The following is an 11,890-nucleotide window of genomic DNA, read 5'->3' as shown; positions in this document are numbered from 1 at the left end:
TGAGTTTTAAATGTTTTAAGGCGAGCTGACATGATTTTAACGTGCATGTTTTCAGTCACAAAAGGGAAGACAGCTAGTGTTCGCAGCCATTGTGACAGTTTACAGACAGTTACTTTTTTTTTTTTTCATTTTTTTTTTTTTTTTGTACGTTAAGATGTTATGTTCCACTAAAAATCTCAGGTCTTGAACTTTTTTGATATGAGAACGAACCTTCCTCTGTTTGGGTTTATTACCTGTATCTGTGGAGATGTTATCACCTCGTCCGTTTGCTGACGAAGACGGCAGATCTCTGGTTATCTGTCTTAGGAACACGTGGTCTGCCTATTTTTTCAAGAGAGTGCATCGATAGTTTTAAAAAGAAAAAAAACGACAAAAAAATATGAATCCAAATGTGAGGCCGACTCCATTTGCTGTCTATTTGCTGTCTATTGGGACGTCCAAAGCCGCACCTGAACTTAATGTGCAGACTCATTATAGAGCTACAAATGAAGTTTACGTTACATCTGCTGTGAAAGTGCATTCAAGATATATCGGCTAAAAATTGCAAAAAGGCCTTGTGATTGTACCTCGTCAATCGCTATTCAGTATGATAAATGTTAACTATCAGAAAATACAGATCTCTAAAATACAATTGTGTATATAGGACTGTAGTTCAGATTTAAAAACTGTTGGTTTATTGCATCAGTCCAGACCTTCCTCCATTCAGTGTATCATGAGATCTAAAGCAGACTGTATTGATGAACATATCCTCGATTTGTGTATTGGGAGCCCAAATAAAGGTGTAAAAGTGTTTGGTTTTTTTTGGTTTTTACACCACATTTTCTCTTCCTGTGTGTGTGGTGTGAATCCTGAAGCGTATCTGCCTTTACAATGTACAGTTAAAAGCTACTATAGCCGGTTTCAGCTGATAATAAGTGAAGTATTTTGAGCTTCTCAAGTGCGACTATCTTTATCTTTCAACCACTTCCGACTCACTGGCAAAATATTTAAAAGGTAGTAAGTGGAAGTTGAGTTATGTATCATTTACAGTTGGTACAATAAGCTAAATATGGACCTTTTTGTTCACATGGAGTTGTCTCTTCACCATTTTTCAATCTCGGTCTGACACCCATGCAAAGTCTTCACCTCTAAACTCGTTATAAAATCGATGATATGAAGCACTTGGGATTCTTTCGCTGCTGAGTGTAAAAACACTCTGCACACAGCACTCAGCAGAAAAAACAAATATAAAAAACGAAAGCCCTTAATTTTGGCCTGGAAAACACACGCAGCATGAAAAAACTGAAGAGAACTGCCAAATCATGCTGATGGTTTAATCCCAGCCTCATAATATTGGATTTATTCTCCATTGAATTTTAAGCCCTCGCTGCATTTGAAGATAAAACAGTCATTTGTCAAACGCCGCCAAGGAAAATTCTCATCAAAACGCAGCTCATAATGGTCATTTCCTGCTGTCTAGTTACAGAAAGCTGATTGATTAATTGATTGTTAAAGGTCAATAACCCTAAAAATGCTGATTACATTAACTGACCACATCATTGGCAATAAGTAGAGGAGTGCTGAAGTGATTAGTAAGTAGTTGGGTTGCTGTGCCACTGAATTAGAAATGTTAATGTGAATGATTAGAGATGCATGTTGAGCTGCTGCCTGAGCACCATATTCAGATGAGTGTTTTTTTTTTTTTTTTTGCATTTTGCATCTTAGCAGGATTTTTGTGTCTTCATAATTATCGGAGCTGTGGGTGAAAAATGTGTTCATCCTCTTTTCATCGCTGAGTTACCTTGAGGGCATTTTTTCTTTTTTCCCCCCTCTCCTTTTGTTCTTGGGAAAAGAAACAAGCAGAAGACACTTTTGTGTTTGACAGTGAAACCTGCTATTTGGTCCCTTCAACAGAACCTCAAGGGGCTTTCAAGGTTTATCTTTGTTTCTGCACTCTCACACAATACAGCGCTGATGGTTCATTTGCGGGTGGAACATAAATCCAGTTCCTGATAATTAACTAGCACCCTCAGAGCAGACGCAGCGCTTTCACCAAGTATTACCTTCTAATTTTAGCGTGGAAAGACAATGGGGAAATTCAGCAGGAGGATGTCAGTGAAAACTCAACCATCTGGACATTTCTCGCGTACTGGTGGGAGGGTGATGATTTATTTTCAGCATCCTCTCAAGCTGAATAAGAGACGCCTACTGCTCGAAAATCCGCAGAGAGGAGGAGATATGAGAGCGGCTTTTGTGAGCAGCAAATCCCAGAATTAAGAAGCCATCTGAAAGGAAAACTAGCGGCCAAGCTCTAATTACAACTCAAAGAACAGGAGCGCACGGAGCCGAGTGCAGGCAGAGGTCCCACACACAAATACCATTATTATCATCACTATGACTGTGTGAGCAGCACATGAACACATGATCCAACTTTCCAGGCTGATTCAAAGCCAGGATGCTGCTTTTAAATATTCTGCCAGATCAATACTTGATGCATCATTTGACTTCATTTTGTTTTGGATAAGAGCAATCTCAGCCCTTTTTTTTTAATATATACTGAATTCAGGTTTTTAGTGTTCAGCACAAATTCCTCTGCTGCTCTACTGCCTCGTGTCCACTAGATGGCAGTATTACCTTTGGCCTTCAGTGGCAGCAGAGCAGATGGACAGCACAAACATCCAGCATCATTTCCTCTGTTTTTACAGGATTTAAAAAAAAAAGAAAAAGAAAAAAAGCAAACAAGATGCAGCATTCAATAACCTTGAAGAAAGGACGCCGCTTTTTATGCCATAAATCCAAGGTGTCTCTCTGCACACTCAGTGATCCTCCATCACAAACACACACACACACACACACACACACACACACACACACACACACAGACTGTCACAAAGTTTGGATGTGATCCATCTAATTAACAGATTCAGATAACTGTCGGACAGCGGAGGCTCAGACACATTCCAGGAAATGTCATGGCACTTGGTGGAGTTGATCAAAAGGCCTCGGCAGAGCGGCACTCCGTGCACTTATATCCATATGAGTCTTAATGCAAATGATGTCCAGGAAATTGCGCAGGAAAGTGGCATAATTATAAGCCATTGAAAGTCCATTGTCATTCCTGTCTGAGAGGTCTCTCTTGAAAAATCAGGAGCTGATGGAAACCCCTCTAAGTACCTGAGATAGAGCCGGAGGGGGAAAATGACTGGGCCCGGGCTGCCATTATGCCATGGTAGCGCAATTATATCCAATGATTGGCAGGAGCATAAATTAGCCTCTGTCTTCGTAGTGTGGTATACTTTTTTTTTTTTTGTTTCCAACCAGTGCTAAGGTATCTGTTTTTCTCATTGTGAAAAAAGAAAAGGAAAAAATCTGCAGCGTTCTTCTCTTCAGCCAGCTGTTCTCAGAGAAAAACAAGACATTATTTCACAGTTTTCCTCTGTAATTATTCCTTTTACTACCCCAGTTTATTTCTCTGCCCGATGCAAATGCATCCTCTAGTGGCCTGAACACCAGAGATTCATGTTCGTGGTGGGAACCGCAGAGCACCAGCTGTCCTTTAAAAAGAGACAGCTAAAAAAAAACACACACATACACACACACACAGTTGATGTGAAATGTCTTCCTCCCCACTCGTCCCCAATCATCAATATTTCACCAGCTTCGACATTTGAACTAATTATGGTGCACCAATGGCCTATTTGAGCAGGGTCCTGTCAGATGAAAGCTGCCAGGTCCTTCCTGTCAGCGGTGGAGGCTGCGGAACGAAACGACAGCGGTGGAGGCTGAAGCCATTAAAATGAATGGAGAGCACCTCTAACAATCACACACACACACACACACACACACATATATACACACACATACATGAGACCTGCTGCTTCTGTTACACACAAACACATTTGCGGCCTCACTCATACCACACTGACACACGCAAATAAAGAAAAAAGAAACGCATACATACATGAATCACTGCCACACACAGACACATACAGACATGCATAAACATGATGCTACAGTAGCAGCTCACACACTCACAGTGACATGCTCACCACCTGTGTAGGTTGTTTGGCCTCCTCATCCAGACCTCTCTGGTTTTAATTAGCCTGCTGCTGAAGTGTTTTCCTTTTTATATTCTCTGAAGAGCGACGATAACGGCTAGAGCCGAGATGGAGGCTCTCTGCTGGTTTGTTTCATTAGGGAGAGCATAATGACCCTGCAATCACAACACCAAGAAAATACCTACCCTGATAATTATTTTTCCTCCTAATGGTTCAGTTTATACTCTGCTATGCCTTTTGTCATCAGCGCCTCAACAACTGAAAAGACTGTAGTCATGCAGCCAATAATAAAAATCCTGTGTGTCTTTTCTCTCTCTTTTTTTTTTAAATCTAAAAGAAAAAACTGAATAAATGAGTATACATACGTCCATACATGCCTCACTGAGTGGTTTAATGATGGTGAAAATTACATGAATGGCCCTTTGCTGTCACAAATCTCAGAGTTTCAGAGACTTGGAGAGAGTCGATGCAAAGTAACGCTGAAGTCGCCGGTGGCTCGATACTTTCCAAAGACACAGAGACACAGTCGGTGTCGTTGTGTGTTGTAATCGCCCCTCTACAATCCGATATGGATAAGTGGTTTTTACTAATGGATGGATGTCAAGTTGTCCCATGTTGTCACTTTCTGATAACCCAGTCGCTGCAGAGTCCACTTAACAGTCCACGTAACGCCGCCGGCCTTCACGGGTCACAGTGACCTGGTTTTGTTTGACTGTGTTTCACCGTGTGAGTCAACTTATCAAAACACATTTTACACTTATTTTTGGAATATAACGACATTGCCGACCTCATCTGCACGCCGCGGGTCGGTTGATTGTGTGTGGCGAGGGTGGACTGGGCTGTGGGGGTTTGGGTTGGTCCAGGTGTGTGTGGAGAAGTTAGAGCGTGGGCTCTTTTATAATATTAAAGGGATACTACACCCAAAATTGATAATTCACCAATTTTCTACTTACCATCATGCCAAGGAAGGGTTCGGAAACGCTTTAGGAGTTCCAGGGGGGGTCCGGCTGGCAAAGGGTTTTCATATAATGGCAGCAAATTGTACTCACTTTTGAATCGTCCAAAACACACACTATGAAACATCCAGATACCTCCATACTGCTCGTCCGTACTGACCCAAGTGTCCTGAAGCCGCGTCATGAAAAAGTTGTTCAGAAAAATTAAATTTAATCTTGATTTGCTGCGAGATGTTCGTTCGTCGTTGTAAACCATTGGATGCATGATGTAAACACGGAAGAACATCTCGCAAGCTACTGCTACAACAAGGCTAAAAACAGAGATCAAATTACAGTAAGTTTTTCCGAACAACTTTTTCATGTGGCGGCTTCAGGACACTTGGGTCTGTACAGACGAGCAGTATGGAGGTATCTGGATGTTTCATAGTGTGTGTTTTGGACGATTGAAAAGTGAACTCTATCTGCACAAAAGCCCTGGAACTCCAAAAGTGTTTCCGAACCCTTCCTTGGCATGATGGTAAGTAGAAAATTGGTGAATTATCGATTTTGGGAGAAGTATCTGCAAAGCTGCAAAGCTTAAAGCTGCACTCATCAACGTTTCTGCAGCGTTTTAGTATCTTTCAGCTCATTGTTTTTGGCTTCATACAGCCTCTAGTTTCCTTTCATGCTCATCTACCTGCATGGTTTCCAACAACAACAATGGAAAGACCTCACTGACTGTAAAGTACCTACAGTATAAAACACCAGACAGACTGAACACTGAAATCCCCGACTATTTGTCTTCTTTCAATCAAACCAGGCAACAAATTGACCTTGTCTACCATAGATCTGAAGTAAGAAGTAAAGACGAGACAAACTTTTTTTCATAGACTTCACAAACTCTGCAGAAATATACAAATATAATTGATTTAGTTTGTTTGAGCAGCTTGTTCTCAAAGATGCTAGTCAGTAGGCAAAATATATATTTTTATTTGCCCAGGCTAAAAACGCAGACAGGACTAGACAGCTTTGTGTAACAAAATGAGCTCTGATGTCTATCTGGAGTCTACTTATGCAAGCTACCTCGCGTGGCACTTGGTTCCACAGCAGGAAAAAACACTGACATGAAGTGATAATGATTGGTAAAATGTTCTGATAGTCTAAAGCGAACAGCCTTTGATGTTTCATAAGCTGCACAAGGACTTAAACGAGATTCTCCTAAGTTGCCATTTTCACTGTGACGTTTGTTTAGGATCAGTCTTTTGTGGAGAAGACGGCCCGATAAAATAACTCTCAACAAGTCCCAGGACGTCCTATGTGCTCGACGCGACAGAAGCGTTTTTTGGATCGCCAGGTTTTCCGCGGGAGATACAGCCGGGTGTCATCGGTGTAGCAGCGAAACAAAACGCTATGGATTATGCGGCCGAGTGGGAGTGTGAGGAGGAGGATGAGTTGGTTATTGAGAAAGCTGAATTGGAAAGGTAGGAGTTGAGGCTTTCCAAAGCTGGATTTGGGTCGACAGAGCATAGAAATCTGGTTCCTCTGTGTTCGCAGCAGTCGGGTGAAGCAGTGGGGGTGCTGCCAAGGGTTTATTGATATTTTAAGGTGAAGCAGCACAGATGAAAATAGTGACTCTGGTTTTGGGTTTGAGATATGATAATGGTATTTTGCTTCTATAACTACTGCGGTTTCATAAGATATATTACACAATAATGAAAAACACTAAAATCTATATATTTTTATTTCCTGCTGTGCAGAGGCAAGCACAGCAGGAAATAAAAAGCAGCCACTGTCACACAACACTAAAAGGGTTTTTGTATTTGTGTTCATATTTAGCATGTTTGCCTTTGTTCGCCTACGGTTCCCAAAAACGCTGACATTGAGATAATGATGCCAAAAGATTATTTATCATCTGTCCACATGTCCTTAACAGCAGAGGTCTGTATATGTGTGTGTGTGTGTGAGGTAGTGATTCGTGTTTGTGTGTCCATTGTGGGTGTAACAAAGCTTAATCCTTTGTGTGTGTCTGAGAGAAATATCCCAAAGAGGCACCTGCTGCAGGATAATTCCTCAGTGTGTCGTCGTTCTCTCTTTGAATCAGCCCCTCATTAACTTAAAACGACTCATTAACTCATTCCAGCACATATGTTACAGTACATGTGACGCTATGAATAGCTTATGCAGCGCTTGCCATGTGCGGATATATTTATATATATGACATCCTCCTGATACAGTGCTCCCAAACCAAAGACGCTGTATCTTTATTCATTTGCTCCGTTTCCCTGAGTGTGTTTGATTGCTGTATTTACCGGTTGTATCATCTTTATTGCTCTTCTTCTCTTTAGCTAAAGCAAAGTTCCCCCACAGACATTATTAAAATTTCATCTGAACTTGGCTAATCTATTAAAGGGCCACAGCCACGACGCTGCACGGCATGTGGAGACATGGAGGAATGCACTGGAAGTTCAATGTGTACAGATAAATGGATCAAATAATTAAACTGCGATGTATTTCTAGTGTAGTGAACAAACTGTCTAAGCTCTCGTTAAGGAAACTAATTAAACAAGAGAATGACATGAATGAGTCTCTCTTTCAAAAATCTAATTTTATTATTTCCGATATATGCCTCTGTGTGTTTTTTCCTTTCATATACTTGGCAAAGGCTGAAGGGAGAAACTGTAGAGAATAGAGGAGTGATCAGTGTGTGACTAACAAGGACAAACCAGAAGAAGAAAAGGCAGCCGAACCTAATATTTCTGTCAATTTACCAACTGTGGGCTTCAAAGACGTGAGGAACGTTCAGCAGAGAGATTTTTTAGAAGATGGGAAGGTCAGGGGATTTTTTTTTTTTAAGTTTCAAAGTGTTTGACGGATAATTGAAACTTCCCTCTGCTCGCACCTTTTCAAAAACATCCGGCTTTGTCTGGGCGTTTACACGACTTTACAAAAACAAAGACGTGTCGACTTCCTCGGTTCATGCAGACTGAGCTGGACAGGTGGTGACAGGCGTGTTTAGAGTGTCTGTGTTAGAAAATTAGCGTGTTATTGTATCAGTGCGGATGAATATCTGCGTCGAGTCACTCTCCCCAGAGGGAATCCTGGTTGTGCCGTCTTCCACTGTCGACAGATGAGACTCAGATCTCATTTAACTCGAGGCCATTCAGCACAAGTGAAAAGCATCTCCTCATCTCCTCCAACATACCCGAGATGCACTCACGATGCACTTCTCTACCTCTACCTTGCACTTGTTAAACCGATGTATGCTTAGTGCTTACAGTACATCAAGGTTTCGCCCACTTGTAAGCATGGATTAAGATGTCGAATGGTGAATTTAAACCATCCGTCCTTTAAGACATCATGTCACACAAAGCGCTTCATTGGAAGAAAACTCCTGCCGTGAACAAGACCGCAACTACAGAAAAGTTACGGCTCGACTTTGTGATTGAAGTCGTCCTTGTCTTTAAAGATTCGGAGGCAGAGACCCTTTTTCTCCTTCTTCACACACGGGCAGATGTTAGATCACACCAACGTGATTCAAATCCCCACCGACTATCATACGTCTGATGTCAAAGTGGATCACAACACCCATGTTACCACCCAGCTGCTACCACACAGCCAACACCAGTGGCTGCTGCTGCTTAATTGCTGGTACCAGCGCTGCCTGTTCTGTAACGCACCCAACACAGATCAAGGACATGTTCAAAACTAACTAACTAAAAGTTAAATTATCCAACGGTGTGGACTTATATAAACGCTGGCACCGTGCTGACTTGGTTTTTACACTCTCAGGATTAGCGCCGAAGCTTTTGCCACGTGAAAAGCCCTCGCTTCTGCAGGTATATCTGAACACCTCGCTCCTTTCATCATTGCTGGCAAACCGGCCCGCTCTCATATAATTAAATAAGATTTATATCATCACATAGAATAATTCTGTGTGGGCCGGTGGTGAACGTTGCTATAGCCAACTTTCCCCCCTTCTTTTTTTCTTTTTTTGCACCAGCCCACTCACACAGTAATTGAGAAACTGGCATAACTGTGTATACAAAAAAAAGAGAAAGAAGAAGAAAAAGAAAATGTAGTGTGGGTGTGAAGATGTCCACGGTTGAAGTGGCCAAATTCAACCCACTCGAAAAGCCAATTGTGAAAGTGCTCATCAATAAATTTCAATAGACATTTGTGACACAGGTATAATTGGTTTTGCATCAGCATGGAGCATGATTAATATGTATGATGAAAGATTGATGACAGATTGGTTGCATTTCACATGGCTGCACTTTTTTTTTTTTCATTCACGTGTATTTTTAGCACCGGGTTGTGTAGCAACAGCTAATGAGATCATTTACAAACTAATTTGAGAATGACCATCATTTTCTAATATTGTTAAGTCATAGAAAATCAAAAAGGAAAGAGCCAAATTAAACACTGCTCCTGGTTACAGTAAATGCACCAACTGTGTATTAACAGGTCCAACTCTTTGCCTACTATGCCGCTGTATGAGGGAGGGACACAGCTTTTTTAAAAAGCTTTGGCCAACTGTTTACACTGAAATGCCAGCCTAACTATGAAAAATGTACAATATTGTGTTTGCAAAAGCAAAAGGTGTTTTCCTTCCTTCCTGATTTAATTGGGCTAATTTATAAACTATAAAATACACAGAAATCTTCCGCCAACGCTGAGCGACTCTCCAACTTACACCCCAAGAAAGTGTTCCTCACACTTTACAAGTGTAAACCCTGGCCTCTGCAAACTTATCCCAAAAGTTTTGGGAGTCAACTCTGTGTTTTTGTTGTTAGTTTTATAATTATGACTACAAGGTGATAATCATCTAGTGGCAGAAATCCCAGATCTGGATCACCACCAAAGGCGAATCAATTGTTGCTGAGTCCAAAGCCAATCTGTCCACCGATACCCACTGAAAGAGGTTCATCCAGTTTTAAGAAAACCCTAATGGAGAGATAAGAGCTCATGTTGCTGCTCAACTCTGCTGAAATATAATATTAAAGTGGCGAACCTGTAGCTGTGTTTGTAGACGAAGCAGGATGATTCGCAACATGTGTGAGAAGGTGAGCTGTTTTTCAGCTGCTTGGACGGGATGAGGTTCCCTTCTGGCATCTATAAAGCATTACACACACTCCAATATGAAATTCAAAGAGCCTGAGAACACAACCAAAAAGTAAGTTATCAGGAGTGTGGAGTTTGTTTTTTTTAAAAAGAGTTTGACGTGCCAAGAATCCACAAAGTGTTTGACTAGGAGCTAAAAAAGGACTGCTTTAGTAGATGTAATCCACAAGCATGTCTTGCCAACTGGAGAGAAGTGATGGCACAGAGGACAGGCTGCTGATATTTTTTCACAATGACTTGAAAGCGCCTTGATTTATTCCTCACAGCCGTGCGCAGACACACCGCCACCACATGATCTCAGTGACTGTGTAAGAAGCGCGGGTAAATACCGCCGAAGAGTCGAACCTGAAGGCAACTTCAAGTCACAATGTACGCGTGCGATTTAAGACGTTGCAGCAGCCCCTCGCATTGATCTGTAACAAGATATCAGGCGCTGTTCGGTTGCTCACGCTGTGTGTTCAAGGCATTATGGGGATGTTGTAGGGACGGAGAGGAGGTCTGATGGAAGACAGTCGCAATCGCCCTCTCCTCATTAGATGCAGGGCTGACTGTGCTCATTAGGCCGGCGGCAGCGCAGTGGGGATCTATTCTCCTGAGGTGACCAAAGGTGCTTACACAGACCTTCCAAGTCTCAGTAATGATGCCCCAGACCTGTCACTCTTGTCACAAGACTGACATGACCTTTTTCTGGCTCATGCGCTGAAGGGGATAAAAAAAAAAAAAGTATCCTAATTTCAGTGAATGAGGCAAGAGAACCCCTGTTTTGCCCCCAAATGAGAAAAAAATGCCCATTTTTCCATCAGCATGCCCTGTGAAACTTTCCGTTGTGTTATTCACTTTTTTACAAAAATCGACAAAGACCCTTTCCTGTGAATTTGCTGGCAATTAAAGTGATTGCAATTCAGGTTTTAATCCGAGGCAAGAAAGAAAGCCAGACCTTGCCATTAAGACCTATGAAATAGAGGCATGCTGAGCAGCGACAAAGTGGCTGAATAGATGTCTGGAAGCAATCTATGAAAGATGGCTGATCAATGGCCGCAAAATAAAACAGGAGATGAAAAGACGACTTTTAAGGCTCATGAAAAGGAAACTTGTTGGAGGGGGTTTTGTTCTGCTTTCCATTTTTAACCCCAATCATCTGAACATGGCATAAATGAAAGGGGAGAGCGATAACAGAGTAGCCCACTGTGGCTTTCTTCCCTCTGATGTCAAGTGCCGCCAGGACTCACTTACGTAACTGTAACCCTTTAACCGATCAAAGATATATCGTGTTAATGCCATAAACATGAGGCTTAAATATTTCATGCATGTGACCTTTTCCATTATATATACATATATATAATTTGCTTCTACACTGATTAACACACTGACACAAGAGAATAAATTCTTAATGATAATAAAATGCAGATGAGGTCACATCAGTCCTGAATTGCATTAGGTACAGATGCCATGTAAAACAATGTGGTCAGATCCAGTCCTCACAGGGGCCTTTCTAAACAAAACCTGATTGTAATGGGCCACATGAGGCGCCAATTTAGCCCCACACCAGCTCCAACATACAAATGAGAGCGAGCTACAGTGAAGACATACATTAATCCTAGCCAGATTGGGGACTGTATGAATTATGCTAAGAACCTTATCTGTTATTTCCCCTGATCTCCTGCTGGGTGAATTGATTGCGTTTTTGGTCTTAATCCGCAGCATGCCATGCATCTTGGGAGACAACCAGGGAGCCATCTTGAATAAATAGAATTTGGACTTGACAAAAGCCATCTCCAGCTGAGCAATGAGAAAGCA

Source organism: Trachurus trachurus, assembly GCF_905171665.1.
Source record: "Trachurus trachurus genome assembly, chromosome: 2".
Taxonomy (NCBI): Eukaryota; Metazoa; Chordata; class Actinopteri; order Carangiformes; family Carangidae; genus Trachurus; species Trachurus trachurus.
Note: the sequence above shows the minus strand (reverse complement) of the source record.